Source organism: Cololabis saira, unplaced genomic scaffold, assembly GCF_033807715.1.
Source record: "Cololabis saira isolate AMF1-May2022 unplaced genomic scaffold, fColSai1.1 scf026, whole genome shotgun sequence".
Classification (NCBI taxonomy): domain Eukaryota; kingdom Metazoa; phylum Chordata; class Actinopteri; order Beloniformes; family Belonidae; genus Cololabis; species Cololabis saira.
The window spans coordinates 527,501-549,970 of NW_026906190.1; the positions used below are offsets into that span (position 1 = coordinate 527,501).

Consider the following 22,470-nt stretch of genomic DNA (forward strand, 5'->3'; position numbering starts at 1 on the left):
CGCATCCAGGCTGGTATGGCCGTAAGCAGAAGCTGCAGCTTGAAATACCTCTTGTATGGAGTTGAAGATAAGTCATAGAATATAAGTTATAGATTTGTTGGTTTTATTTGTTGGAGTTAAAGTGCCTTAACCATGTGCAAAACACTTTAGGACGTGAGCTGTCGCTGTTACCACGTTGAAATATGTGTGGGTAGATTAAGCGAGAGCGCTCTCTGCTGGTTGAAAAAGCTTACAGCACCTGGTATTCCCAGGCGGTCTCCCATCCAAGTACTAACCAGGCCCGACCCTGCTTAGCTTCCAAGATCAGACGAGATCGGGCGCATCCAGGCTGGTATGGCCGTAAGCTGAAGTTGCAGCTTGAAATACCTCTTATATGGAGTTGAAGATAAGTCATATAATATAAGTCATTGATTTGTTGGTTTTATTTGTTGGAGTTAAAGTGCCTTAACCATGTGCAAAACACTTTAGGACGTGAGCTGTCGCTGTTACCACGTTGAAATATGTGTGGCTAGATTAAGCGAGACCCTTCTCTGCTGGTTGAAAAAGCTTACAGCACCTGGTATTCCCAGGCGGTCTCCCATCCAAGTACTAACCAGGCCCGACCCTGCTTAGCTTCCGAGATCAGACGAGATCGGGCGCATCCAGGCTGGTATGGCCGTAAGCAGAAGTTGCAGCTTGAAATACCTCTGATATGGAGTTGAAGATAAGTCATAGAATATAAGTCATTGATTTGTTGGTTTTATTTGTTGCAGTTAAAGTGCCTTAACCATGTGCAAAACACTTTAGGACGTGAGCTGTCGCTCTTACCACGTTGAAATATGTGTGGGTAGATGAAGCGAGAGCGCTCTCTGCTGGTTGAAAAAGCTTACAGCACCTGGTATTCCCAGGCGGTCTCCCATCCAAGTACTAACCAGGCCCGACCCTGCTTAGCTTCCGAGATCAGACGAGATCGGGCGCATCCAGGCTGGTATGGCCGTAAGCTGAAGCTGCAGCTTGAAATACTTCTTATATGGAGTTGAAGATAAGTATATAATACAAGTCATTGATTTGTTGGTGATAATAATTTAGATGCGCTTATTTGTTGGAGTTAAAGTGCCTTAACCATGTGCAAAACACTTTAGGACGTGAGCTGTCGCTGTTACCACGTTGAAATATGTGTGGGTAGATTAAGCGAGAGCGCTCTCTGTTGGTTGAAAAAGCTTACAGCACCTGATATTCCCAGGCGGTCTCCCAACCAAGTACTAACAAGGCCCGACCCTGCTTAGCTTCCGAGATCAGACGAGATCGGGCGCATCCAGGCTGGTATGGCCGTTAGCAGAAGCTGCAGCTTGAAATACCTCTTATATGGAGTTGAAGATAAGTCATATAATATAAGTCATTGATTTGTTGGTGATAATAATTTAGAAGCGCTTATTTGTTGGAGTTAAAGTGCCTTAACCATGTGCAAAACACTTTAGGACGTGAGCTGTCGCTGTTACCACGTTGAAATATGTGTGGGTAGATTAAGCGAGAGCGCTCTCTGTTGGTTGAAAAAGCTTACAGCACCTGATATTCCCAGGCGGTCTCCCAACCAAGTACTAACAAGGCCCGACCCTGCTTAGCTTCCGAGATCAGACGAGATCGGGCGCATCCAGGCTGGTATGGCCGTAAGCAGAAGCTGCAGCTTGAAATACCTCTTGTATGGAGTTGAAGATAAGTCATAGAATATAAGTTATAGATTTGTTGGTTTTATTTGTTGGAGTTAAAGTGCCTTAACCATGTGCAAAACACTTTAGGACGTGAGCTGTCGCTGTTACCACGTTGAAATATGTGTGGGTAGATTAAGCGAGAGCGCTCTCTGCTGGTTGAAAAAGCTTACAGCACCTGGTATTCCCAGGCGGTCTCCCATCCAAGTACTAACCAGGCCCGACCCTGCTTAGCTTCCGAGATCAGAAGAGATCTGGCGCATCCAGGCTGGTATGGCCGTAAGCTGAAGTTGCAGCTTGAAATACCTCTTATATGGAGTTGAAGATAAGTCATATTATATAAGTCATTGATTTGTTGGTTTAATTTGTTGGAGTTAAAGTGCCTTAACCATGTGCAAAACACTTTAGGACGTGAGCTGTCGCTGTTACCACGTTGAAATATGTGTGGGTAGATTAAGCGAGAGCGCTCTCTGCTGGTTGAAAAAGCTTACAGCACCTGGTATTCCCAGGCGGTCTCCCATCCAAGTACTAACCAGGCCCGACCCTGCTTAGCTTCCGAGATCAGACGAGATCGGGCGCATCCAGGCTGGTATGGCCGTAAACTGAAGTTGCAGCTTGAAATACCTCTTATATGGAGTTGAAGATAAGTCATATAATATAAGTCATTGATTTGTTGGTTTTATTTGTTGGAGTTAAAGTGCCTTAACCATGTGCAAAACACTTTAGGACGTGAGCTGTCGCTGTTACCACGTTGAAATATGTGTGGCTAGATTAAGCGAGACCGTTCTCTGCTGGTTGAAAAAGCTTACAGCACCTGGTATTCCCAGGCGGTCTCCCATCCAAGTACTAACCAGGCCCGACCCTGCTTAGCTTCCGAGATCAGATGAGATTGGGCGCATCCAGGCTGGTATGGCCGTAAGCAGAAGCTCCTGCTGGAAATACCTCTTATATGGAGTTGAAGATAAGTCATAGAATATAAGTCATTGATTTGTTGGTTTTATTTGTTGGAGTTAAAGTGCCTTAACCATGTGCAAAACACTTTAGGACGTGAGCTGTTGCTGTTACTACGTTGAAATATGTGTGGGTAGATTAAACGAGAGCGTTCTCTGCTGGTTGAAAAAGCTTACAGCACCTGGTATTCCCAGGCGGTCTCCCATCCAAGTACTAACCAGGCCCGACCCTGCTTAGCTTCCGAGATCAGACGAGATCGGGCGCATCCAGGCTGGTATGGCCATAAGCTGAAGCTGCAGCTTGAAATACCTCTTATATGGAGTTGAAGATAAGTCATAGAATATAAGTCATTGATTTGTTGGTTTTATTTGTTGGAGTTAAAGTGCCTTAACCATGTGCAAAACACTTTTGGACGTGAGCTGTCGCTCTTACCACGTTGAAATATGTGTGGGTAGATTAAGCGAGAGCGCTCTCTGCTGGTTGAAAAAGCTTAAAGCACCTGGTATTCCCAGGCGGTCTCCCATCCAAGTACTAACCAGGCCCGACCCTGCTTAGCTTCCGAGATCAGACGAGATCGGGCGCATCCAGGCTGGTATGGCCGTAAGCTGAAGCTGCAGCTTGAAATACTTCTTATATGGAGTTGAAGATAAGTCATATAATACAAGTCATTGATTTGTTGGTGATAATAATTTAGAAGCGCTTATTTGTTGGAGTTAAAGTGCCTTAACCATGTGCAAAACACTTTAGGACGTGAGCTGTCGCTGTTACCACGTTGAAATATGTGTGGGTAGATTAAGCGAGAGCGTTCTCTGCTGGTTGAAAAAGCTTACAGCACCTGGTATTCCCAGGCGGTCTCCCATCCAAGTACTAACCAGGCCCGACCCTGCTTAGCTTCCGAGATCAGACGAGATTGGGCGCATCCAGGCTGGTATGGCCGTAAGCAGAAGCTGCTGCCTGAAATACCTCTTATATGGAGTTGAAGATAAGTCATAGAATATAAGTCATTGATTTTTTGGTTTTATTTGTTGGAGTTAAAGTGCCTTAACCATGTGCAAAACACTTTAGGACGTGAGCTGTCGCTGTTACCACGTTGAAATATGTGTGGCTAGATTAAGCGAGACCGTTCTCTGCTGGTTGAAAAAGCTTACAGCACCTGGTATTCCCAGGCGGTCTCCCATCCAAGTACTAACCAGGCCCGACCCTGCTTAGCTTCCGAGATCAGACGAGATCGGGCGCATCCAGGATGGTATGGCCGTAAGCAGAAGTTGCAGCTTGAAATACCTCTGATATGGAGTTGAAGATAAGTCATAGAATATAAGTCATTGATTTGTTGGTTTTATTTGTTGGAGTTAAAGTGCCTTAACCATGTGCAAAACACTTTAGGACGTGAGCTGTCGCTCTTACCACGTTGAAATATGTGTGGGTAGATTAAGCGAGAGCGCTCTCTGCTGGTTGAAAAAGCTTACAGCACCTGGTATTCCCAGGCGGTCTCCCATCCAAGTACTAACCAGGCCCGACCCTGCTTAGCTTCCGAGATCAGACGAGATCGGGCGCATCCAGGCTGGTATGGCCGTAAGCTGAAGCTGCAGCTTGAAATACTTCTTATATGGAGTTGAAGATAAGTATATAATACAAGTCATTGATTTGTTGGTGATAATAATTTAGAAGCGCTTATTTGTTGGAGTTAAACTGCGTTAACCATGTGCAAAACACTTTAGGACGTGAGCTGTCGCTGTTACCACGTTGAAATATGTGTGGGTAGATTAAGCGAGAGCGCTCTCTGTTGGTTGAAAAAGCTTACAGCACCTGGTATTCCCAGGCGGTCTCCCATCCAAGTACTAACCAGGCCCGACCCTGCTTAGCTTCCGAGATCAGACGAGATCGGGCGCATCCAGGCTGGTATGGCCGTTAGCAGAAGCTGCAGCTTGAAATACCTCTTATATGGAGTTGAAGATAAGTCATATAATATAAGTCATTGATTTGTTGGTTTTATTTGTTGGAGTTAAAGTGCCTCAACCATGTGCAAAACACTTTAGGACGTGAGCTGTCGCTGTTACCACATTGAAATATGTGTGGGTAGATTAAGCGAGAGCGCTCTCTGCTGGTTGAAAAAGCTTACAGCACCTGGTATTCCCAGGCGGTCTCCCATCCAAGTACTAACCAGGCCCGACCCTGCTTAGCTTCCGAGATCAGACGAGATCGGGCGCATCCAGGCTGGTATGGCCGTAAGCAGAAGCTGCAGCTTGAAATACCTCTTGTATGGAGTTGAAGATAAGTCATAGAATATAAGTTATAGATTTGTTGGTTTTATTTGTTGGAGTTAAAGTGCCTCAACCATGTGCAAAACACTTTAGGACGTGAGCTGTCGCTGTTACCACGTTGAAATATGTGTGGGTAGATTAAGCGAGAGCGCTCTCTGCTGGTTGAAAAAGCTTACAGCACCTGGTATTCCCAGGCGGTCTCCCATCCAAGTACTAACCAGGCCCGACCCTGCTTAGCTTCCGAGATCAGACGAGATCGGGCGCATCCAGGCTGGTATGGCCGTAAGCTGATGTTGCAGCTTGAAATACCTCTTATATGGAGTTGAAGATAAGTCATATAATATAAGTCATTGATTTGTTGGTTTTATTTGTTGGAGTTAAAGTGCCTTAACCATGTGCAAAACACTTTAGGACGTGAGCTGTCGCTGTTACCACGTTGAAATATGTGTGGCTAGATTAAGCGAGACCGTTCTCTGCTGGTTGAAAAAGCTTACAGCACCTGGTATTCCCAGGCGGTCTCCCATCCAAGTACTAACCAGGCCCGACCCTGCTTAGCTTCCGAGATCAGACAAGATCGGGCGCATCCAGGCTGGTATGGCCGTAAGCAGAAGTTGCAGCTTGAAATACCTCTGATATGGAGTTGAAGATAAGTCATAGAATATAAGTCATTGATTTGTTGGTTTAATTTGTTGGAGTTAAAGTGCCTTAACCATGTGCAAAACACTTTAGGACGTGAGCTGTCGCTGTTACCACGTTGAAATATGTGTGGGTAGATTAAGCGAGAGCGTTCTCTGCTGGTTGAAAAAGCTTACAGCACCTGGTATTCCCAGGCGGTCTCCCATCCAAGTACTAACCAGGCCCGACCCTGCTTAGCTTCCGAGATCAGACGAGATCGGGCGCATCCAGGCTGGTATGGCCGTAAGCAGAAGCTGCAGCTTGAAATACCTCTTGTATGGAGTTGAAGATAAGTCATAGAATATAAGTTATAGATTTGTTGGTTTTATTTGTTGGAGTTAAAGTGCCTTAACCATGTGCAAAACACTTTAGGACGTGAGCTGTCGCTGTTACCACGTTGAAATATGTGTGGGTAGATTAAGCGAGAGCGCTCTCTGCTGGTTGAAAAAGCTTACAGCACCTGGTATTCCCAGGCGGTCTCCCATCCAAGTACTAACCAGGCCCGACCCTGCTTAGCTTCCGAGTTCAGATGAGATCGGGCGCATCCAGGCTGGTATGGCCGTAAGCTGAAGTTGCAGCTTGAAATACCTCTTATATGGAGTTGAAGATAAGTCATATAATATAAGTCATTGATTTGTTGGTTTTATTTGTTGGAGTTAAAGTGCCTTAACCATGTGCAAAACACTTTAGGACGTGAGCTGTCGCTGTTACCACGTTGAAATATGTGTGGGTAGATTAAGCGAGAGCGCTCTCTGTTGGTTGAAAAAGCTTACAGCACCTGGTATTCCCAGGCGGTCTCCCATCCAAGTACTAACCAGGCCCGACCCTGCTTAGCTTCCGAGATCAGACGAGATCGGGCGCATCCAGGCTGGTATGGCTGTAAGCAGAAGCTGCAGCTTGAAATACCTCTTATATGGAGTTGAAGATAAGTCATAGAATATAAGTCTTTGATTTGTCGGTTTTATTTGTTGGAGTTAAAGTGCCTTAACCATGTGCAAAACACTTTAGGACGTGAGCTGTCGCTGTTACCACGTTGAAATATGTGTGGGTAGATTAAGCGAGAGCGCTCTCTGTTGGTTGAAAAAGCTTACAGCACCTGGTATTCCCAGGCGGTCTCCCATCCAAGTACTAACCAGGCCCGACCCTGCTTAGCTTCCGAGATCAGACGAGATCGGGCGCATCCAGGCTGGTATGGCCGTTAGGAGAAGCTGCAGCTTGAAATACCTCTTATATGGAGTTGAAGATAAGTCATATAATATAATTAATTGATTTGTTGGTGATAATAATTTAGAAGCGCTTATTTGTTGGAGTTAAAGTGCCTTAACCATGTGCAAAACACTTTAGGACGTGAGCTTTCGCTGTTACCACGTTGAAATATATGTGGGTAGATTAAGCGAGAGCGTTCTCTGCAGGTTGAAAAAGCTTACAGCACCTGGTATTCCCAGGCGGTCTCCCATCCAAGTACTAACCAGGCCCGACCCTGCTTAGCTTCCGAGATCAGACGAGATCGGGCGCATCCAGGCTGGTATGGCCGTAAGCAGAAGCTGCAGCTTGAAATACCTCTTGTATGGAGTTGAAGATAAGTCATAGAATATAAGTTATAGATTTGTTGGTTTTATTTGTTGGAGTTAAAGTGCCTTAACCATGTGCAAAACACTTTAGGACGTGAGCTGTCGCTGTTACCACGTTGAAATATGTGTGGGTAGATTAAGCGAGAGCGCTCTCTGCTGGTTGAAAAAGCTTACAGCACCTGGTATTCCCAGGCGGTCTCCCATCCAAGTACTAACCAGGCCCGACCCTGCTTAGCTTCCGAGATCAGACGAGATCGGGGACATCCAGGCTGGTATGGCCGTAAGCTGAAGCTGCAGCTTGAAATACTTATTATATGGAGTTGAAGATAAGTATATAATACAAGTCATTGATTTGTTGGTGATAATAATTTAGAAGCGCTTATTTGTTGGAGTTAAAGTGCCTTAACCATGTGCAAAACACTTTAGGACGTGAGCTGTCGCTGTTACCACGTTGAAATATGTGTGGGTAGATTAAGCGAGAGCGCTCTCTGCTGGTTGAAAAAGCTTACAGCACCTGGTATTCCCAGGCGGTCTCCCATCCAAGTACTAACCAGGCCCGACCCTGCTTAGCTTCCGAGATCAGACGAGATCGGGCGCATCCAGGCTGGTATGGCCGTAAGCTGAAGCTGAAGCTGCAGCTTGAAATACCTCTTATATGGAGTTGAAGATAAGTCATATAATATAAGTCATTGATTTGTTGGTGATAATAATTTAGAAGCACTTATTTGTTGGAGTTAAAGTGCCTTAACCATGTGCAAAACACTTTAGGACGTGAGCTGTCGCTGTTACCACGTTGAAATATGTGTGGGTAGATTAAGCGAGAGCGCTCTCTGCTGGTTGAAAAAGCTTACAGCACCTGGTATTCCCAGGCGGTCTCCCATCCAAGTACTAACAAGGCCCGACCCTGCTTAGCTTCCGAGATCAGACGAGATCGGGCGCATCCAGGCTGGTATGGCCGTAAGCAGAAGCTGCAGCTTGAAATACCTCTTATATGGAGTTGAAGATAAGTCATAGAATATAAGTCATTGATTTGTTGGTTTTATTTGTTGGAGTTAAAGTGCCTTAACCATGTGCAAAACACTTTAGGACATGAGCTGTCGCTGTTACCACGTTGAAATTTGTGTGGGTAGATTAAGCGAGAGCGCTCTCTGCTGGTTGAAAAAGCTTACATCACCTGGTATTCCCAGGCGGTCTCCCATCCAAGTACTAACCAGGCCCGACCCTGCTTAGCTTCCAAGATCAGACGAGATCGGGCGCATCCAGGCTGGTATGGCCGTAAGCAGAAGCTGCAGCTTGAAATACCTCTTATATGGAGTTGAACATAAGTCATAGAATATAAGTCATTGATTTGTCGGTTTTATTTGTTGGAGTTAAAGTGCCTTAACCATGTGCAAAACACTTTAGGACGTGAGCTGTCGCTGTTACCACGTTGAAATATGTGTGGCTAGATTAAGCGAGACCGTTCTCTGCTGGTTGAAAAAGCTTACAGCATCTGGTATTCCCAGGCGGTCTCCCATCCAAGTACTAACCAGGCCCGACCCTGCTTAGCTTCCGAGATCAGACGAGATCGGGCGCATCCAGGCTGGTATGGCCTTAAGCAGAAGCTGCAGCTTGAAATACCTCTGATATGGAGTTGAAGATAAGTCATAGAATATAAGTCATTGATTTGTTGGTTTTATTTGTTGGAGTTAAGGTGCCTTAACCATGTGCAAAACACTTTAGGACGTGAGCTGTCGCTCTTACCACGTTGAAATATGTGTGGGTAGATTAAGCGAGAGCGCTCTCTGCTGGTTGAAAAAGCTTACAGCACCTGGTATTCCCAGGCGGTCTCCCATCCAAGTACTAACCAGGCCCGACCCTGCTTAGCTTCCGAGATCAGACAAGATCGGGCGCATCCAGGCTGGTATGGCCGTAAGCTGAAGCTGCAGCTTGAAATACTTCTTATATGGAGTTGAAGATAAGTCATAGAATATAAGTCATTGATTTGTTGGTTTTATTTGTTGGAGTTAAAGTGCCTTAACCATGTGCAAAACACTTCAGGACGTGAGCTGTCGCTGTTACCACGTTGAAATATGTGTGGGTAGATTAAGCGTGAGCGCTCTCTGCTGGTTGAAAAAGCTTACAGCACCTGGTATTCCCAGGCGGTCTCCCATCCAAGTACTAACAAGACCCGACCCTGCTTAGCTTCCGAGATCAGACGAGATCGGGCGCATCCAGGCTGGTATGGCCGTAAGCAGAAGCTGCAGCTTGAAATACCTCTTATATGGAGTTGAAGATAAGTCATAGAATATAAGTCATTGATTTGTTGGTTTTATTTGTTGGAGTTAAAGTGCCTTAACCATGTGCAAAACACTTTAGGACGTGAGCTTTCGCTGTTACCACGTTGAAATATGTGTGGCTAGATTAAGCGAGACCGTTCTCTGCTGGTTGAAAAAGCTTACAGCACCTGGTATTCCCAGGCGGTCTCCCATCCAAGTACTAACCAGGCCTGACCCTGCTTAGCTTCCGAGATCAGACGAGATCGGGCGCATCCAGGCTGGTATGGCCGTAAGCAGAAGCTGCAGCTTGAAATACCTCTGATATGGAGTTGAAGATAAGTCATAGAATATAAGTCATTGATTTGTTGGTTTTATTTGTTGGAGTTAAAGTGCCTTAACCATGTGCAAAACACTTTAGGACGTGAGCTGTCGCTGTTACCACGTTGAAATATGTGTGGGTAGATTAAGCGAGAGCGCTCTCTGCTGGTTGAAAAAGCTTACAGCACTTGGTATTCCCAGGCGGTCTCCCATCCAAGTACTAACCAGGCCCGACCCTGCTTAGCTTCCGAGATCAGACGAGATCGGGGACATCCAGGCTGGTATGGCCGTAAGCTGAAGCTGCAGCTTGAAATACTTCTTATATGGAGTTGAAGATAAGTATATAATACAAGTCATTGATTTGTTGGTGATAATAATTTAGAAGCGCTTATTTGTTGGAGTTAAAGTGCCTTAACCATGTGCAAAACACTTTAGGACGTGAGCTGTCGCTGTTACCACGTTGAAATATGTGTGGGTAGATTAAGCGAGAGCGCTCTCTGCTGGTTGAAAAAGCTTACAGCACCTGGTATTCCCAGGCGGTCTCCCATCCAAGTACTAACCAGGCCCGACCCTGCTTAGCTTCCGAGATCAGACGAGATCGGGCGCATCCAGGCTGGTATGGCCGTAAGCAGAAGCTGCAGCTTGAAATACCTCTTATATGGAGTTGAAGATAAGTCATAGAATATAAGTCATTGATTTGTCGGTTTTATTTGTTGGAGTTAAAGTGCCTTAACCATGTGCAAAACACTTTAGGACGTGAGCTGTCGCTGTTACCACGTTGAAATATGTGTGGCTAGATTAAGCGAGACCGTTCTCTGCTGGTTGAAAAAGCCTACAGCACCTGGTATTCCCAGGCGGTCTCCCATCCAAGTACTAACCAGGCCCGACCCTGCTTAGCTTCCGAGATCAGACGAGATCGGGCGCATCCAGGCTGGTATGGCCGTAAGCAGAAGCTGCAGCTTGAAATACCTCTGATATGGAGTTGAAGATAAGTCATAGAATATAAGTCATTGATTTGTTGGTTTTATTTGTTGGAGTTAATGTGCCTTAACCATGTGCAAAACACTTTAGGACGTGAGCTGTCGCTCTTACCACGTTGAAATATGTGTGGGTAGATTAAGCGAGACCGTTCTCTGCTGGTTGAAAAAGCTTACAGCACCTGGTATTCCCAGGCGGTCTCCCATCCAAGTACTAACCAGGCCCGACCCTGCTTAGCTTCCGAGATCAGACGAGATCGGGCACATCCAGGCTGGTATGGCCGTAAGCTGAAGCTGCAGCTTGAAATACTTCTTATATGGAGTTGAAGATAAGTCATATAATACAAGTCATTGATTTGTTGGTGATAATAATTTAGAAGCGCTTATTTGTTGGAGTTAAAGTGCCTTAACCATGTGCAAAACACTTTAGGACGTGAGCTGTCGCTGTTACCACGTTGAAATATGTGTGGGTAGATTAAGCGAGAGCGCTCTCTGCTGGTTGAAAAAGCTTACAGCACCTGGTATTCCCAGGCGGTCTCCCATCCAAGTACTAACCAGGCCGGACCCTGCTTAGCTTCCGAGATCAGACGAGATCGGGCGCATCCAGGCTGGTATGGCCGTAAGCTGAAGCTGAAGCTGCAGCTTGAAATACCTCTTATATGGAGTTGAAGATAAGTCATATAATATAAGTCATTGATTTGTTGGTGATAATAATGTAGAAGCACTTATTTGTTGGAGTTAAAGTGCCTTAACCATGTGCAAAACACTTTAGGACGTGAGCTGTCGCTGTTACCACGTTGAAATATGTGTGGGTAGATTAAGCGTGAGCGCTCTCTGCTGGTTGAAAAAGCTTACAGCACCTGGTATTCCCAGGCGGTCTCCCATCCAAGTACTAACAAGGCCCGACCCTGCTTAGCTTCCGAGATCAGACGAGATCGGGCGCATCCAGGCTGGTATGGCCGTAAGCAGAAGCTGCAGCTTGAAATACCTCTTATATGGAGTTGAAGATAAGTCATAGAATATAAGTCATTGATTTGTTGGTTTTATTTGTTGGAGTTAAAGTGCCTTAACCATGTGCAAAACACTTTAGGACGTGAGCTGTCGCTGTTACCACGTTGAAATATGTGTGGGTAGATTAAGCGAGAGCGCTCTCTGCTGGTTGAAAAAGCTTACAGCACCTGATATTCCAAGGCGGTCTCCCATCCAAGTACTAACCAGGCCCGACCCTGCTTAGCTTCCGAGATCAGACGAGATCGGGCGCATCCAGGCTGGTATGGCCGTAAGCTGAAGCTGCAGCTTGAAATACCTCTTATATGGAGTTGAAGATAGGTCATATAATATAAGTCATTGATTTGTTGGTGATAATAATTTAGAAGCGCATATTTGTTGGAGTTAAAGTGCCTTAACCATGTGAAAAACCCTTTAGGACGTGAGCTGTCGCTGTTACCACGTTGAAATATGTGTGGGTAGATTAAGCGAGAGCGCTCTCTGCTGGTTGAAAAAGCTTACAGCACCTGGTATTCCCAGGCGGTCTCCCATCCAAGTACTAACCAGGCCCGACCCTGCTTAGCTTCCGAGATCAGACGAGATCGGGCGCATCCAGGCTGGTATGGCTGTAAGCAGAAGCTGCAGCTTGAAATACCTCTTATATGGAGTTGAAGATAAGTCATAGCATATAAGTCATTGATTTGTTGGTTTTATTGGTTGGAGTTAAAGTGCCTTAACCATGTGCAAAACACTTTAGGACGTGAGCTGTCGCTGTTACCACGTTGAAATATGTGTGGGTAGATTAAGCGAGAGCGCTCTCTGCAGGTTGAAAAAGCTTACAGCACCTGCTATTCCCAGGCGGTCTCCCATCCAAGTACTAACCAGGCCCGACCCTGCTTAGCTTCCGAGATCAGACGAGATCGGGCGCATCCAGGCTGGTATGGCCGTAAGCAGAAGCTGTAGCTTGAAATACCTCTTATATGGAGTTGAAGATAAGTCATAGAATATAAGTCATTGATCTGTTGGTTTTATTTGTTGGAGTTAAAGTGCCTTAACCATGTGCAAAACACTTTAGGACGTGAGCTGTCGCTGTTACCAAGTTGAAATATGTGTGGGTAGATTAAGCGAGAGCGCTCTACTGCAGGTTGAAAAAGCTTACAGCACCTGGTATTCCCAGGCGGTCTCCCATCAAAGTACTAACCAGGCCCGACCCTGCTTAGCTTCCGAGATCAGACGAGACCGGGCGCATCCAGGCTGGTGTGGCCGTAAGCAGAAGCTGCAGCCTGAAATACCTCTTATATGGAGTTGAAGATAAGTCATAGAATATAAGTCATTGATCTGTTGGTTTTATTTGTTGGAGTTAAAGTGCCTTAACCATGTGCAAAACACTTTAGGACGTGAACTGTCGCTGTTACCACGTTGAAATATGTGTGGCTAGATTAAGCGAGAGCGTTCTCTGCTGGTTGAAAAAGCTTACAGCACCTGGTACTCCCAGGCAGTCTCCCATCCAAGTACTAACCAGGCCCGACCCTGCTTAGCTTCCGAGATCAGACGAGATCAGGCGCATCCAGGCTGGTATGGCCGTAAGCAGAAGCTGCAGCTTGAAATACTTCTTATATGGAGTTGAAGATAAGTCATAGAATATATGTCATTGATTTGTTGGTGATAATAATTTAGAAGCACTTATTTGTTGGAGTTAAGGTTACTTAACTATGTGCAAAACACTTTAGGACGTGAGCTGTCGCTGTTACCACGTTGAAATATGTGTGGGTAGATTAAGCGAGAGCGTTCTCTGCTGGTTGAAAAAGCTTACAGCACCTGGTATTCCCAGGCGGTCTCCCATCCAAGTACTAACCAGGCCCGACCCTGCTTAGCTCCCGAGATCAGACGAGATCGGGCGCATCCAGGCTGGTATGGCCGTAAGCAGAAGCTGCAGCTTGAAATACCTCTTATATGGAGTTGAAGATAAGTCATAGAATATAAGTCATTGATTTGTTGGTTTTATTTGTTGGAGTTAAAGTGCCTTAACCATGTGCAAAACTCTTTAGGACGTGAGCTGTCGCTGTTACCACGTTGAAATATGTGTGGGTAGATTAAGCGAGAGCACTCTCTGCTGGTTGAAAAAGCTTACAGCACCTGGTATTCCCAGGCGGTCTCCCATCCAAGTACTAACCAGGCCCGACCCTGCTTAGCTTCCGAGATCAGACGAGATCGGGCGCATCCAGGCTGGTATGGCCGTAAGCTGAAGCTGCAGCTTGAAATACTTCTTATATGGAGTTGAAGATAAGTCATATAATACAAGTCATTGATTTGTTGGTGATAATAATTTAGAAGCGCTTATTTGTTGGAGTTAAAGTGCCTTAACCATGTGCAAAACACTTTAGGACGTGAGCTGTCGCTGTTACCACGTTGAAATATGTGTGGGTAGATTAAGCTAGAGGGTTCTCTGCTGGTTGAAAAAGCTTACAGCACCTGGTATTCCCAGGCGGTCTCCCATCCAAGTACTAACCAGGCCCGACCCTGCTTAGCTTCCGAGATCAGACGAGATCGGGCGCATCCAGGCTGGTATGGCCGTAAGCTGAAGCTGAAGCTGCAGCTTGAAATACCTCTTATATGGAGTTGAAGATAAGTCATATAATATAAGTCATTGATTTGTTGGTGATAATAATGTAGAAGCACTTATTTGTTGGAGTTAAAGTGCCTTAACCATGTGCAAAACACTTTAGGACGTGAGCTGTCGCTGTTACCACGTTGAAATATGTGTGGGTAGATTAAGCGTGAGCGCTCTCTGCTGGTTGAAAAAGCTTACAGCACCTGGTATTCCCAGGCGGTCTCCCATCCAAGTACTAACAAGGCCCGACCCTGCTTAGCTTCCGAGATCAGACGAGATCGGGCGCATCCAGGCTGGTATGGCCGTAAGCAGAAGCTGCAGCTTGAAATACCTCTTATATGGAGTTGAAGATAAGTCATAGAATATAAGTCATTGATTTGTTGGTTTTATTTGTTGGAGTTAAAGTGCCTTAACCATGTGCAAAACACTTTAGGACGTGAGCTGTCGCTGTTACCACGTTGAAATATGTGTGGGTAGATTAAGCGAGAGCGCTCTCTGCTGGTTGAAAAAGCTTACAGCACCTGATATTCCAAGGCGGTCTCCCATCCAAGTACTAACCAGGCCCGACCCTGCTTAGCTTCCGAGATCAGACGAGATCGGGCGCATCCAGGCTGGTATGGCCGTAAGCTGAAGCTGCAGCTTGAAATACCTCTTATATGGAGTTGAAGATAGGTCATATAATATAAGTCATTGATTTGTTGGTGATAATAATTTAGAAGCGCATATTTGTTGGAGTTAAAGTGCCTTAACCATGTGAAAAACCCTTTAGGACGTGAGCTGTCGCTGTTACCACGTTGAAATATGTGTGGGTAGATTAAGCGAGAGCGCTCTCTGCTGGTTGAAAAAGCTTACAGCACCTGGTATTCCCAGGCGGTCTCCCATCCAAGTACTAACCAGGCCCGACCCTGCTTAGCTTCCGAGATCAGACGAGATCGGGCGCATCCAGGCTGGTATGGCTGTAAGCAGAAGCTGCAGCTTGAAATACCTCTTATATGGAGTTGAAGATAAGTCATAGCATATAAGTCATTGATTTGTTGGTTTTATTGGTTGGAGTTAAAGTGCCTTAACCATGTGCAAAACACTTTAGGACGTGAGCTGTCGCTGTTACCACGTTGAAATATGTGTGGGTAGATTAAGCGAGAGCGCTCTCTGCAGGTTGAAAAAGCTTACAGCACCTGCTATTCCCAGGCGGTCTCCCATCCAAGTACTAACCAGGCCCGACCCTGCTTAGCTTCCGAGATCAGACGAGATCGGGCGCATCCAGGCTGGTATGGCCGTAAGCAGAAGCTGTAGCTTGAAATACCTCTTATATGGAGTTGAAGATAAGTCATAGAATATAAGTCATTGATCTGTTGGTTTTATTTGTTGGAGTTAAAGTGCCTTAACCATGTGCAAAACACTTTAGGACGTGAGCTGTCGCTGTTACCAAGTTGAAATATGTGTGGGTAGATTAAGCGAGAGCGCTCTACTGCAGGTTGAAAAAGCTTACAGCACCTGGTATTCCCAGGCGGTCTCCCATCAAAGTACTAACCAGGCCCGACCCTGCTTAGCTTCCGAGATCAGACGAGACCGGGCGCATCCAGGCTGGTGTGGCCGTAAGCAGAAGCTGCAGCCTGAAATACCTCTTATATGGAGTTGAAGATAAGTCATAGAATATAAGTCATTGATCTGTTGGTTTTATTTGTTGGAGTTAAAGTGCCTTAACCATGTGCAAAACACTTTAGGACGTGAACTGTCGCTGTTACCACGTTGAAATATGTGTGGCTAGATTAAGCGAGAGCGTTCTCTGCTGGTTGAAAAAGCTTACAGCACCTGGTACTCCCAGGCAGTCTCCCATCCAAGTACTAACCAGGCCCGACCCTGCTTAGCTTCCGAGATCAGACGAGATCAGGCGCATCCAGGCTGGTATGGCCGTAAGCAGAAGCTGCAGCTTGAAATACTTCTTATATGGAGTTGAAGATAAGTCATAGAATATATGTCATTGATTTGTTGGTGATAATAATTTAGAAGCGCTTATTTGTTGGAGTTAAGGTTACTTAACTATGTGCAAAACACTTTAGGACGTGAGCTGTCGCTGTTACCACGTTGAAATATGTGTGGGTAGATTAAGCGAGAGCGTTCTCTGCTGGTTGAAAAAGCTTACAGCACCTGGTATTCCCAGGCGGTCTCCCATCCAAGTACTAACCAGGCCCGACCCTGCTTAGCTCCCGAGATCAGACGAGATCGGGCGCATCCAGGCTGGTATGGCCGTAAGCAGAAGCTGCAGCTTGAAATACCTCTTATATGGAGTTGAAGATAAGTCATAGAATATAAGTCATTGATTTGTTGGTTTTATTTGTTGGAGTTAAAGTGCCTTAACCATGTGCAAAACTCTTTAGGACGTGAGCTGTCGCTGTTACCACGTTGAAATATGTGTGGGTAGATTAAGCGAGAGCACTCTCTGCTGGTTGAAAAAGCTTACAGCACCTGGTATTCCCAGGCGGTCTCCCATCCAAGTACTAACCAGGCCCGACCCTGCTTAGCTTCCGAGATCAGACGAGATCGGGCGCATCCAGGCTGGTATGGCCGTAAGCTGAAGCTGCAGCTTGAAATACTTCTTATATGGAGTTGAAGATAAGTCATATAATACAAGTCATTGATTTGTTGGTGATAATAATTTAGAAGCGCTTATTTGTTGGAGTTAAAGTGCCTTAACCATGTGCAAAACACTTTAGGACGTGAGCTGTCGCTGTTACCACGTTGAAATATGTGTGGGTAGATTAAGCTAGAGGGTTCTCTGCTGGTTGAAAAAGCTTACAGCACCTGGTATTCCCAGGCGGTCTCCCATCCAAGTACTAACCAGGCCCGACCCTGCTTAGCTTCCGAGATCAGACGAGATCGGGCGCATCCAGGCTGGTATGGCCGTAAGCAGAAGCTGCAGCTTGAAATACCTCTTATATGGAGTTGAAGATAAGTCATAGAATATAGGTCATAGATTTGTTGGTTTTATTTGTTGGAGTTAAAGTGCCTTAACCATGTGCAAAACACTTCAGGACGTGAGCTGTCGCTTTTACCACGTTGAAATATGTGTGGGTAGATTAAGCGAGAGCGCTCTCTGCTGGTTGAAAAAACTTACAGCACCTGGTATTCCCAGGCGGTCTCCCATTCAAGTACTAACCAGGCCCGACCCTGCTTAGCTTCCGAGATCAGACGAGATTGGGCGCATCCAGGCTGGTATGGCCGTAAGCAGAAGCTCCTGCTTGAAATACCTCTTATATGGAGTTGAAGATAAGTCATAGAATATATGTCATTGATTTGTTGGTTTTATTTGTTGGAGTTAAAGCGCCTTAACCATGTGCAAAACACTTTAGGACGTGAGCTGTCGCTGTTACCACGTTGAAATATGTGTGGGTAGATTAAGCGAGAGCGCTCTCTGCTGGTTGAAAATGCTTACAGCACCTGGTATTCCCAGGCGGTCTCCCATCCAAGTACTAACCAGGCCCGACCCTGCTTAGCTTCCGAGATCAGACGAGATTGGGCGCATCCAGGCTGGTATGGCCGTAAGCAGAAGCTCCTGCTTGAAATACCTCTTATATGGAGTTGAAGATAAGTCATAGAATATAAGTCATTGATTTGTTGGTTTTATTTGTTGGAGTTAAAGCGCCTTAACCATGTGCAAAACCCTTTAGGACGTGAGCTGTCGCTGTTACCACGTTGAAATATGTGTGGGTAGATTAAGCGAGAGCGCTCTCTGCAGGTTGAAAAAGCTTACAGCACCTGCTATTCCCAGGCGGTCTCCCATCCAAGTACTAACCAGGCCCGACCCTGCTTAGCTTCCGAGATCAGACGAGATCGGGCGCATCCAGGCTGGTATGGCCGTAAGCAGAAGCTGTAGCTTGAAATACCTCTTATATGGAGTTGAAGATAAGTCATAGAATATAAGTCATTGATCTGTTGGTTTTATTTGTTGGAGTTAAAGTGCCTTAACCATGTGCAAAACACTTTAGGACGTGAGCTGTCGCTGTTACCACGTTGAAATATGTGTGGGTAGATTAAGCGAGAGCGCTCTCTGCTGGTTGAAAAAGCTTACAGAACCGAGTATTCCCAGGCGGTCTCCCATCCAAGTACTAACCAGGGCCAACCCTGCTTAGCTTCCGAGATCAGACGAGATCGGGCGCATCCAGGCTGGTATGGCCGTAAGCAGAAGCTGCAGCTTGAAATACCTCTTATATGGAGTTGAAGATAAGTCATAGAATATAAGTCATTGATTTGTTGGTTTTATTTGTTGGAGTTAAAGTGCCTTAACCATGTGCAAAACACTTTAGGACGTGAGCTGTCGCTGTTACCACGTTGAAATATGTGTGGGTAGATTAAGCGAGAGCGCTCTCTGCTGGTTGAAAATGCTTACAGCACCTGGTATTCCCAGGCGGTCTCCCATCCAAGTACTAACCAAGCCCGACCCTGCTTAGCTTCCGAGATCAGACGAGATTGGGCGCATCCAGGCTGGTATGGCCGTAAGCAGAAGCTGCTGCTTGAAATACCTCTTATATGGAGTTGAAGATAAGTAATATAATATAAGTCATTGATTTGTTGGTGATAATAATTTAGAAGCGCTTATTTGTTGGAGTTAAAGTGCCTTAACCATGTGAAAAACACTTTAGGACGTGAGCTGTCGCTGTTACCACGTTGAAATATGTGTGCGTAGATTAAGCAAGAGCGCTCTCTGCTGGTTGAAAATGCTTACAGCACCTGGTATTCCCAGGCGGTCTCCCATCCAAGTACTAACCAGGCCCGACCCTGCTTAGCTTCCGAGATCAGACGAGATCGGGCGCATCCAGGCTGGTATTGCCGTAAGCAGAAGCTCCTGCTTGAAATACCTCTTATATGGAGTTGAAGATAAGTCATAGAATAAAAGTCATTGATTTGTTGGTTTTATTTGTTGGAGTTAAAGTGCCTTAACTATGTGCAAAACACTTTAGGACGTGAGCTGTCGCTGTTACCACGTTGAAATATGTGTGGGTAGATTAAGCGAGAGCGTTCTCTGCTGGTTGAAAAAGCTTACAGCACCTGGTATTCCCAGGCGGTCTCCCATCCAAGTACTAACCAGGCCCGACCCTGCTTAGCTTCCGAGATCAGACGAGATCGGGCGCATCCAGGCTGGTATGGCCTTAAGCAGAAGCTGCAGCTTGAAATACGTCTGATATGGAGTTGAAGATAAGTCATAATATAAGTCATTGATTTGTTGGTGATAATAATTTAGAAGCGCTTATTTGTTGGAGTTAAAGTGCCTTAACCATGTGCAAAACACTTTAGGACGTGAGCTGTCGCTGTTACCACGTTGAAATATGTGTGGGTAGATTAAGCGAGAGCGTTCTCTGCTGGTTGAAAAAGCTTACAGCACCTTGTATTCCCAGGCGGTCTCCCATCCAAGTACTAACCAGGCCCGACCCTGCTTAGCTTCCGAGATCAGACGAGATCGGGCGCATCCAGGCTGGTATGGCCGTAAGCAGAAGCTGCTGCTTGAAATACCTCTTATATGGAGTTGAAGATAAGTCATAGAATATAAGTCATTGATTTGTTGGTTTTATTTGTTGGAGTTAAAGTGCCTTAACCATGTGCAAAACACTTTAGGACGTGAGCTGTCGCTGTTACCACGTTGAAATATGTGTGGCTAAATTAAGCGAGAGCGTTCTCTGCTGGTTGAAAAAGATTACAGCACCTGGTATTCCCAGGCGGTCTCCCACCCAAGTACTAACCAGGCCAGACCCTGCTTAGCTTCCGAGATCAGACGAGATCGGGCGCATCCAGGCTGGTATGGCCGTGAGCAGAAGTTGCAGCTTGAAATACCTCTTATATGGAGTTGAAGATAAGTCATAGAATATATGTCATTGATTTGTTGGTTTTATTTGTTGGAGTTAAAGTGCCTTAACCATGAGCAAAACACTTTAGGACGAGAGCTGTCGCTGTTACCACGTTGAAATATGTGCGGGTAGATTAAGCGAGAGCCCTCTCTGCTGGTGGAAAAAGCTTACAGCACCTGGTATTCCCAGGCGGTCTCCCATCCAAGTACTAACCAGGCCCGACCCTGCTTAGCTTCCGAGATCAGACGAGTTCGGGCGCATCCAGGCTGGTATGGCCCTATGCAGACGCTGCAGCTTGAAATACCTCTTATATGGAGTTGAAGATAAGTCATATAATATAAGTCATTGATTTGTTGGTGATAATAATTTAGAAGCGCTTATTTGTTGGAGTTAAAGTGCCTTAACCATGTGCAAAACACTTTAGGACGTGAGCTGTCGCTGTTACCACGTTGAAATATGTGTGGCTAGATTAAGCAAGAGCGTTCTCTGCTGGTTGAAAAAGCTTACAGCACCTGGTATTCCCAGGCGGTCTCCCATCCAAGTACTAACCAGGCCCGACCCTGCTTAGCTTCCGAGATCAGACGAGATCGGGCGCATCCAGGCTGGTATGGCCGTAAGCAGAAGCTGCAGCTTGAAATATCTCTTATATGGAGTTGAAGATAAGTCATAGCATATAAGTCATTGATTTGTTGGTTTTATTTGTTGGAGTTAAAGTGCCTTAACCATGTGCAAAACACTTTAGGACGTGAGCTGTCGCTGTTACCACGTTGAAATATGTGTGGGTAGATTAAGCGAGAGCGCTCTCTGCTGGTGAAAAAGCTTACAGCACCTGGTATTCCCAGGCGGTCTCCCATCCAAGTACTAACCAGGCCCGACCCTGCTTAGCTTCCGAGATCGGACGAGATCGGGCGCATCCACGCTGGTATGGCCGTAAGCTGAAGCTGCAGCTTGAAATACCTCTGATATGGAGTTGAAGATAAGTATATAATACAAGTCATTGATTTGTTGGTGATGATAATTTAGAAGCGCTTATTTGTTGGAGTTAAAGTGCCTTAACCATGTGCAAAACACTTTAGGACGTGAGCTGTCGCTGTTACCACGTTGAAATATGTGTGGGTAGATTAAGCGAGAGCGTTCTCTGCTGGTTGAAAAAGCTTACAGCACCTGGTATTCCCAGGCGGTCTCCCATCCAAGTACTAACCAGGCCCGACCCTGCTTAGCTTCCGAGATCAGACGAGATCGGGCGCATCCAGGCTGGTATGGCCGTAAGCAGAAGTTGCAGCTTGAAATACCTCTTATATGGAGTTGAAGATAAGTCATAGAATATATGTCATTGATTTGTTGGTTTTATTTGTTGGAGTTAAAGTGCCTTAACCATGTGCAAAACACTTTAGGACGAGAGCTGTCGCTGTTACCACGTTGAAATATGTGCGGGTAGATTAAGCGAGAGTCCTCTCTGCTGGATGAAAAAGCTTACAGCACCTGGTATTCCCAGGCGGTCTCCCATCCAAGTACTAACCAGGCCCGACCCTGCTTAGCTTCCGAGATCAGACGAGTTCGGGCGCATCCAGGCTGGTATGGCCCTAAGCAGAAGCTGCAGCTTGAAATACCTCTTATATGGAGTTGAAGATAAGTCATATAATATAAGTCATTGATTTGTTGGTGATAATAATTTAGAAGCGCTTATTTGTTGGAGTTAAAGTGCCTTAACCATGTGCAAAACACTTTAGGACGTGAGCTGTCGCTGTTACCACGTTGAAATATGTGTGGCTAGATTAAGCGAGAGCGTTCTCTGCTGGTTGAAAAAGCTTACAGCACCTGGTATTCCCAGGCGGTCTCCCATCCAAGTACTAACCAGGCCCGACCCTGCTTAGCTTCCGAGATCGGACGAGATCGGGCGCATCCACGCTGGTATGGCCGTAAGCTGAAGCTGCAGCTTGAAATACCTCTGATATGGAGTTGAAGATAAGTATATAATACAAGTCATTGATTTGTTGGTGATGATAATTTAGAAGCGCTTATTTGTTGGAGTTAAAGTGCCTTAACCATGTGCAAAACACTTTAGGACGTGAGCTGTCGCTGTTACCACGTTGAAATATGTGTGGGTAGATTAAGCAAGAGCGTTCTCTGCTGGTTGAAAAAGCTTACAGCACCTGGTATTCCCAGGCGGTCTCCCATCCAAGTACTAACCAGGCCCGACCCTGCTTAGCTTCCGAGATCAGACGAGATCGGGCGCATCCAGGCTGGTATGGCCGTAAGCAGAAGTTGCAGCTTGAAATACCTCTTATATGGAGTTGAAGATAAGTCATAGAATATATGTCATTGATTTGTTGGTT

General features: G+C 45.8%; 70 non-coding genes across 70 annotated transcripts in view; all 70 read right to left on the bottom strand.

Annotated features, from left to right (window-relative positions):
* LOC133426539 (5S ribosomal RNA) overlaps positions 1–27 on the bottom strand; it is a 119-nt gene extending 92 nt beyond the window's left edge. The window contains exon 1 of the ribosomal RNA XR_009771834.1: positions 1–27. This exon is cut by the window's left edge and continues 92 nt beyond it. This is a non-coding gene — a ribosomal RNA (5S ribosomal RNA).
* Positions 28–226: 199 nt separating this feature from the next.
* LOC133426783 (5S ribosomal RNA) lies at positions 227–345 on the bottom strand. The gene has a single exon (XR_009772071.1). It is a non-coding gene; the product is annotated as a 5S ribosomal RNA (ribosomal RNA).
* A 199-nt stretch (positions 346–544) lies between these two features.
* Positions 545–663, bottom strand: LOC133426540 (5S ribosomal RNA). Its single transcript, XR_009771835.1, has one exon. It is a non-coding gene; the product is annotated as a 5S ribosomal RNA (ribosomal RNA).
* A 199-nt stretch (positions 664–862) lies between these two features.
* LOC133426541 (5S ribosomal RNA) lies at positions 863–981 on the bottom strand. Its single transcript, XR_009771836.1, has one exon. It is a non-coding gene; the product is annotated as a 5S ribosomal RNA (ribosomal RNA).
* Positions 982–1,197: 216 nt separating this feature from the next.
* Positions 1,198–1,316, bottom strand: LOC133426450 (5S ribosomal RNA). Its single transcript, XR_009771774.1, has one exon. It is a non-coding gene; the product is annotated as a 5S ribosomal RNA (ribosomal RNA).
* A 217-nt stretch (positions 1,317–1,533) lies between these two features.
* Positions 1,534–1,652, bottom strand: LOC133426358 (5S ribosomal RNA). Its single transcript, XR_009771688.1, has one exon. It is a non-coding gene; the product is annotated as a 5S ribosomal RNA (ribosomal RNA).
* Positions 1,653–1,851: 199 nt separating this feature from the next.
* LOC133426953 (5S ribosomal RNA) lies at positions 1,852–1,970 on the bottom strand. The gene has a single exon (XR_009772232.1). It is a non-coding gene; the product is annotated as a 5S ribosomal RNA (ribosomal RNA).
* Positions 1,971–2,169: 199 nt separating this feature from the next.
* On the bottom strand, positions 2,170–2,288 carry LOC133426690 (5S ribosomal RNA). Its single transcript, XR_009771980.1, has one exon. It is a non-coding gene; the product is annotated as a 5S ribosomal RNA (ribosomal RNA).
* A 199-nt stretch (positions 2,289–2,487) lies between these two features.
* LOC133426829 (5S ribosomal RNA) lies at positions 2,488–2,606 on the bottom strand. Its single transcript, XR_009772115.1, has one exon. It is a non-coding gene; the product is annotated as a 5S ribosomal RNA (ribosomal RNA).
* Positions 2,607–2,805: 199 nt separating this feature from the next.
* Positions 2,806–2,924, bottom strand: LOC133426695 (5S ribosomal RNA). The gene has a single exon (XR_009771985.1). It is a non-coding gene; the product is annotated as a 5S ribosomal RNA (ribosomal RNA).
* A 199-nt stretch (positions 2,925–3,123) lies between these two features.
* Positions 3,124–3,242, bottom strand: LOC133426912 (5S ribosomal RNA). The gene has a single exon (XR_009772193.1). It is a non-coding gene; the product is annotated as a 5S ribosomal RNA (ribosomal RNA).
* A 217-nt stretch (positions 3,243–3,459) lies between these two features.
* Positions 3,460–3,578, bottom strand: LOC133426893 (5S ribosomal RNA). Its single transcript, XR_009772175.1, has one exon. It is a non-coding gene; the product is annotated as a 5S ribosomal RNA (ribosomal RNA).
* Positions 3,579–3,777: 199 nt separating this feature from the next.
* LOC133426744 (5S ribosomal RNA) lies at positions 3,778–3,896 on the bottom strand. The gene has a single exon (XR_009772033.1). It is a non-coding gene; the product is annotated as a 5S ribosomal RNA (ribosomal RNA).
* Positions 3,897–4,095: 199 nt separating this feature from the next.
* Positions 4,096–4,214, bottom strand: LOC133426542 (5S ribosomal RNA). The gene has a single exon (XR_009771837.1). It is a non-coding gene; the product is annotated as a 5S ribosomal RNA (ribosomal RNA).
* Positions 4,215–4,430: 216 nt separating this feature from the next.
* LOC133426742 (5S ribosomal RNA) lies at positions 4,431–4,549 on the bottom strand. Its single transcript, XR_009772031.1, has one exon. It is a non-coding gene; the product is annotated as a 5S ribosomal RNA (ribosomal RNA).
* Positions 4,550–4,748: 199 nt separating this feature from the next.
* Positions 4,749–4,867, bottom strand: LOC133426543 (5S ribosomal RNA). Its single transcript, XR_009771838.1, has one exon. It is a non-coding gene; the product is annotated as a 5S ribosomal RNA (ribosomal RNA).
* Positions 4,868–5,066: 199 nt separating this feature from the next.
* LOC133426546 (5S ribosomal RNA) lies at positions 5,067–5,185 on the bottom strand. Its single transcript, XR_009771840.1, has one exon. It is a non-coding gene; the product is annotated as a 5S ribosomal RNA (ribosomal RNA).
* A 199-nt stretch (positions 5,186–5,384) lies between these two features.
* LOC133426823 (5S ribosomal RNA) lies at positions 5,385–5,503 on the bottom strand. Its single transcript, XR_009772109.1, has one exon. It is a non-coding gene; the product is annotated as a 5S ribosomal RNA (ribosomal RNA).
* Positions 5,504–5,702: 199 nt separating this feature from the next.
* On the bottom strand, positions 5,703–5,821 carry LOC133426547 (5S ribosomal RNA). Its single transcript, XR_009771841.1, has one exon. It is a non-coding gene; the product is annotated as a 5S ribosomal RNA (ribosomal RNA).
* Positions 5,822–6,020: 199 nt separating this feature from the next.
* On the bottom strand, positions 6,021–6,139 carry LOC133426860 (5S ribosomal RNA). Its single transcript, XR_009772144.1, has one exon. It is a non-coding gene; the product is annotated as a 5S ribosomal RNA (ribosomal RNA).
* Positions 6,140–6,338: 199 nt separating this feature from the next.
* Positions 6,339–6,457, bottom strand: LOC133426632 (5S ribosomal RNA). Its single transcript, XR_009771923.1, has one exon. It is a non-coding gene; the product is annotated as a 5S ribosomal RNA (ribosomal RNA).
* Positions 6,458–6,656: 199 nt separating this feature from the next.
* Positions 6,657–6,775, bottom strand: LOC133426974 (5S ribosomal RNA). The gene has a single exon (XR_009772252.1). It is a non-coding gene; the product is annotated as a 5S ribosomal RNA (ribosomal RNA).
* Positions 6,776–6,992: 217 nt separating this feature from the next.
* Positions 6,993–7,111, bottom strand: LOC133426548 (5S ribosomal RNA). Its single transcript, XR_009771842.1, has one exon. It is a non-coding gene; the product is annotated as a 5S ribosomal RNA (ribosomal RNA).
* Positions 7,112–7,310: 199 nt separating this feature from the next.
* LOC133426779 (5S ribosomal RNA) lies at positions 7,311–7,429 on the bottom strand. The gene has a single exon (XR_009772067.1). It is a non-coding gene; the product is annotated as a 5S ribosomal RNA (ribosomal RNA).
* Positions 7,430–7,645: 216 nt separating this feature from the next.
* LOC133426549 (5S ribosomal RNA) lies at positions 7,646–7,764 on the bottom strand. The gene has a single exon (XR_009771843.1). It is a non-coding gene; the product is annotated as a 5S ribosomal RNA (ribosomal RNA).
* A 223-nt stretch (positions 7,765–7,987) lies between these two features.
* On the bottom strand, positions 7,988–8,106 carry LOC133426930 (5S ribosomal RNA). The gene has a single exon (XR_009772210.1). It is a non-coding gene; the product is annotated as a 5S ribosomal RNA (ribosomal RNA).
* Positions 8,107–8,305: 199 nt separating this feature from the next.
* On the bottom strand, positions 8,306–8,424 carry LOC133427033 (5S ribosomal RNA). Its single transcript, XR_009772308.1, has one exon. It is a non-coding gene; the product is annotated as a 5S ribosomal RNA (ribosomal RNA).
* A 199-nt stretch (positions 8,425–8,623) lies between these two features.
* Positions 8,624–8,742, bottom strand: LOC133426425 (5S ribosomal RNA). The gene has a single exon (XR_009771752.1). It is a non-coding gene; the product is annotated as a 5S ribosomal RNA (ribosomal RNA).
* Positions 8,743–8,941: 199 nt separating this feature from the next.
* On the bottom strand, positions 8,942–9,060 carry LOC133426824 (5S ribosomal RNA). The gene has a single exon (XR_009772110.1). It is a non-coding gene; the product is annotated as a 5S ribosomal RNA (ribosomal RNA).
* A 199-nt stretch (positions 9,061–9,259) lies between these two features.
* On the bottom strand, positions 9,260–9,378 carry LOC133426360 (5S ribosomal RNA). The gene has a single exon (XR_009771690.1). It is a non-coding gene; the product is annotated as a 5S ribosomal RNA (ribosomal RNA).
* A 199-nt stretch (positions 9,379–9,577) lies between these two features.
* LOC133426845 (5S ribosomal RNA) lies at positions 9,578–9,696 on the bottom strand. Its single transcript, XR_009772130.1, has one exon. It is a non-coding gene; the product is annotated as a 5S ribosomal RNA (ribosomal RNA).
* Positions 9,697–9,895: 199 nt separating this feature from the next.
* Positions 9,896–10,014, bottom strand: LOC133427029 (5S ribosomal RNA). Its single transcript, XR_009772304.1, has one exon. It is a non-coding gene; the product is annotated as a 5S ribosomal RNA (ribosomal RNA).
* A 216-nt stretch (positions 10,015–10,230) lies between these two features.
* LOC133426550 (5S ribosomal RNA) lies at positions 10,231–10,349 on the bottom strand. Its single transcript, XR_009771844.1, has one exon. It is a non-coding gene; the product is annotated as a 5S ribosomal RNA (ribosomal RNA).
* A 199-nt stretch (positions 10,350–10,548) lies between these two features.
* On the bottom strand, positions 10,549–10,667 carry LOC133426700 (5S ribosomal RNA). The gene has a single exon (XR_009771990.1). It is a non-coding gene; the product is annotated as a 5S ribosomal RNA (ribosomal RNA).
* A 199-nt stretch (positions 10,668–10,866) lies between these two features.
* On the bottom strand, positions 10,867–10,985 carry LOC133426723 (5S ribosomal RNA). The gene has a single exon (XR_009772013.1). It is a non-coding gene; the product is annotated as a 5S ribosomal RNA (ribosomal RNA).
* A 217-nt stretch (positions 10,986–11,202) lies between these two features.
* On the bottom strand, positions 11,203–11,321 carry LOC133426969 (5S ribosomal RNA). Its single transcript, XR_009772247.1, has one exon. It is a non-coding gene; the product is annotated as a 5S ribosomal RNA (ribosomal RNA).
* Positions 11,322–11,544: 223 nt separating this feature from the next.
* Positions 11,545–11,663, bottom strand: LOC133426931 (5S ribosomal RNA). Its single transcript, XR_009772211.1, has one exon. It is a non-coding gene; the product is annotated as a 5S ribosomal RNA (ribosomal RNA).
* A 199-nt stretch (positions 11,664–11,862) lies between these two features.
* LOC133426854 (5S ribosomal RNA) lies at positions 11,863–11,981 on the bottom strand. Its single transcript, XR_009772139.1, has one exon. It is a non-coding gene; the product is annotated as a 5S ribosomal RNA (ribosomal RNA).
* A 217-nt stretch (positions 11,982–12,198) lies between these two features.
* Positions 12,199–12,317, bottom strand: LOC133426633 (5S ribosomal RNA). The gene has a single exon (XR_009771924.1). It is a non-coding gene; the product is annotated as a 5S ribosomal RNA (ribosomal RNA).
* Positions 12,318–12,516: 199 nt separating this feature from the next.
* On the bottom strand, positions 12,517–12,635 carry LOC133426797 (5S ribosomal RNA). Its single transcript, XR_009772084.1, has one exon. It is a non-coding gene; the product is annotated as a 5S ribosomal RNA (ribosomal RNA).
* A 200-nt stretch (positions 12,636–12,835) lies between these two features.
* LOC133426963 (5S ribosomal RNA) lies at positions 12,836–12,954 on the bottom strand. Its single transcript, XR_009772241.1, has one exon. It is a non-coding gene; the product is annotated as a 5S ribosomal RNA (ribosomal RNA).
* Positions 12,955–13,153: 199 nt separating this feature from the next.
* Positions 13,154–13,272, bottom strand: LOC133427014 (5S ribosomal RNA). The gene has a single exon (XR_009772289.1). It is a non-coding gene; the product is annotated as a 5S ribosomal RNA (ribosomal RNA).
* A 217-nt stretch (positions 13,273–13,489) lies between these two features.
* Positions 13,490–13,608, bottom strand: LOC133426760 (5S ribosomal RNA). Its single transcript, XR_009772048.1, has one exon. It is a non-coding gene; the product is annotated as a 5S ribosomal RNA (ribosomal RNA).
* Positions 13,609–13,807: 199 nt separating this feature from the next.
* Positions 13,808–13,926, bottom strand: LOC133426551 (5S ribosomal RNA). Its single transcript, XR_009771845.1, has one exon. It is a non-coding gene; the product is annotated as a 5S ribosomal RNA (ribosomal RNA).
* Positions 13,927–14,143: 217 nt separating this feature from the next.
* LOC133426552 (5S ribosomal RNA) lies at positions 14,144–14,262 on the bottom strand. Its single transcript, XR_009771846.1, has one exon. It is a non-coding gene; the product is annotated as a 5S ribosomal RNA (ribosomal RNA).
* Positions 14,263–14,485: 223 nt separating this feature from the next.
* LOC133426932 (5S ribosomal RNA) lies at positions 14,486–14,604 on the bottom strand. The gene has a single exon (XR_009772212.1). It is a non-coding gene; the product is annotated as a 5S ribosomal RNA (ribosomal RNA).
* Positions 14,605–14,803: 199 nt separating this feature from the next.
* LOC133426856 (5S ribosomal RNA) lies at positions 14,804–14,922 on the bottom strand. Its single transcript, XR_009772140.1, has one exon. It is a non-coding gene; the product is annotated as a 5S ribosomal RNA (ribosomal RNA).
* A 217-nt stretch (positions 14,923–15,139) lies between these two features.
* Positions 15,140–15,258, bottom strand: LOC133426634 (5S ribosomal RNA). Its single transcript, XR_009771925.1, has one exon. It is a non-coding gene; the product is annotated as a 5S ribosomal RNA (ribosomal RNA).
* Positions 15,259–15,457: 199 nt separating this feature from the next.
* Positions 15,458–15,576, bottom strand: LOC133426798 (5S ribosomal RNA). Its single transcript, XR_009772085.1, has one exon. It is a non-coding gene; the product is annotated as a 5S ribosomal RNA (ribosomal RNA).
* A 200-nt stretch (positions 15,577–15,776) lies between these two features.
* Positions 15,777–15,895, bottom strand: LOC133426964 (5S ribosomal RNA). The gene has a single exon (XR_009772242.1). It is a non-coding gene; the product is annotated as a 5S ribosomal RNA (ribosomal RNA).
* A 199-nt stretch (positions 15,896–16,094) lies between these two features.
* Positions 16,095–16,213, bottom strand: LOC133427015 (5S ribosomal RNA). Its single transcript, XR_009772290.1, has one exon. It is a non-coding gene; the product is annotated as a 5S ribosomal RNA (ribosomal RNA).
* A 217-nt stretch (positions 16,214–16,430) lies between these two features.
* On the bottom strand, positions 16,431–16,549 carry LOC133426761 (5S ribosomal RNA). Its single transcript, XR_009772049.1, has one exon. It is a non-coding gene; the product is annotated as a 5S ribosomal RNA (ribosomal RNA).
* A 199-nt stretch (positions 16,550–16,748) lies between these two features.
* LOC133426553 (5S ribosomal RNA) lies at positions 16,749–16,867 on the bottom strand. The gene has a single exon (XR_009771847.1). It is a non-coding gene; the product is annotated as a 5S ribosomal RNA (ribosomal RNA).
* A 217-nt stretch (positions 16,868–17,084) lies between these two features.
* LOC133426554 (5S ribosomal RNA) lies at positions 17,085–17,203 on the bottom strand. The gene has a single exon (XR_009771848.1). It is a non-coding gene; the product is annotated as a 5S ribosomal RNA (ribosomal RNA).
* A 199-nt stretch (positions 17,204–17,402) lies between these two features.
* Positions 17,403–17,521, bottom strand: LOC133426372 (5S ribosomal RNA). The gene has a single exon (XR_009771701.1). It is a non-coding gene; the product is annotated as a 5S ribosomal RNA (ribosomal RNA).
* A 199-nt stretch (positions 17,522–17,720) lies between these two features.
* Positions 17,721–17,839, bottom strand: LOC133426952 (5S ribosomal RNA). Its single transcript, XR_009772231.1, has one exon. It is a non-coding gene; the product is annotated as a 5S ribosomal RNA (ribosomal RNA).
* Positions 17,840–18,038: 199 nt separating this feature from the next.
* Positions 18,039–18,157, bottom strand: LOC133426799 (5S ribosomal RNA). The gene has a single exon (XR_009772086.1). It is a non-coding gene; the product is annotated as a 5S ribosomal RNA (ribosomal RNA).
* A 199-nt stretch (positions 18,158–18,356) lies between these two features.
* Positions 18,357–18,475, bottom strand: LOC133426470 (5S ribosomal RNA). Its single transcript, XR_009771793.1, has one exon. It is a non-coding gene; the product is annotated as a 5S ribosomal RNA (ribosomal RNA).
* Positions 18,476–18,674: 199 nt separating this feature from the next.
* Positions 18,675–18,793, bottom strand: LOC133426350 (5S ribosomal RNA). The gene has a single exon (XR_009771680.1). It is a non-coding gene; the product is annotated as a 5S ribosomal RNA (ribosomal RNA).
* A 217-nt stretch (positions 18,794–19,010) lies between these two features.
* On the bottom strand, positions 19,011–19,129 carry LOC133426766 (5S ribosomal RNA). Its single transcript, XR_009772054.1, has one exon. It is a non-coding gene; the product is annotated as a 5S ribosomal RNA (ribosomal RNA).
* A 199-nt stretch (positions 19,130–19,328) lies between these two features.
* LOC133426922 (5S ribosomal RNA) lies at positions 19,329–19,447 on the bottom strand. The gene has a single exon (XR_009772202.1). It is a non-coding gene; the product is annotated as a 5S ribosomal RNA (ribosomal RNA).
* Positions 19,448–19,662: 215 nt separating this feature from the next.
* Positions 19,663–19,781, bottom strand: LOC133426946 (5S ribosomal RNA). The gene has a single exon (XR_009772225.1). It is a non-coding gene; the product is annotated as a 5S ribosomal RNA (ribosomal RNA).
* Positions 19,782–19,980: 199 nt separating this feature from the next.
* Positions 19,981–20,099, bottom strand: LOC133426466 (5S ribosomal RNA). Its single transcript, XR_009771789.1, has one exon. It is a non-coding gene; the product is annotated as a 5S ribosomal RNA (ribosomal RNA).
* Positions 20,100–20,298: 199 nt separating this feature from the next.
* Positions 20,299–20,417, bottom strand: LOC133426395 (5S ribosomal RNA). Its single transcript, XR_009771723.1, has one exon. It is a non-coding gene; the product is annotated as a 5S ribosomal RNA (ribosomal RNA).
* A 217-nt stretch (positions 20,418–20,634) lies between these two features.
* On the bottom strand, positions 20,635–20,753 carry LOC133426555 (5S ribosomal RNA). Its single transcript, XR_009771849.1, has one exon. It is a non-coding gene; the product is annotated as a 5S ribosomal RNA (ribosomal RNA).
* Positions 20,754–20,951: 198 nt separating this feature from the next.
* LOC133426790 (5S ribosomal RNA) lies at positions 20,952–21,070 on the bottom strand. Its single transcript, XR_009772077.1, has one exon. It is a non-coding gene; the product is annotated as a 5S ribosomal RNA (ribosomal RNA).
* Positions 21,071–21,286: 216 nt separating this feature from the next.
* On the bottom strand, positions 21,287–21,405 carry LOC133426557 (5S ribosomal RNA). The gene has a single exon (XR_009771851.1). It is a non-coding gene; the product is annotated as a 5S ribosomal RNA (ribosomal RNA).
* Positions 21,406–21,604: 199 nt separating this feature from the next.
* LOC133426989 (5S ribosomal RNA) lies at positions 21,605–21,723 on the bottom strand. Its single transcript, XR_009772266.1, has one exon. It is a non-coding gene; the product is annotated as a 5S ribosomal RNA (ribosomal RNA).
* A 217-nt stretch (positions 21,724–21,940) lies between these two features.
* Positions 21,941–22,059, bottom strand: LOC133426791 (5S ribosomal RNA). Its single transcript, XR_009772078.1, has one exon. It is a non-coding gene; the product is annotated as a 5S ribosomal RNA (ribosomal RNA).
* Positions 22,060–22,275: 216 nt separating this feature from the next.
* LOC133426558 (5S ribosomal RNA) lies at positions 22,276–22,394 on the bottom strand. The gene has a single exon (XR_009771852.1). It is a non-coding gene; the product is annotated as a 5S ribosomal RNA (ribosomal RNA).
* Between the last annotated feature and the right edge of the window lie 76 nt (positions 22,395–22,470).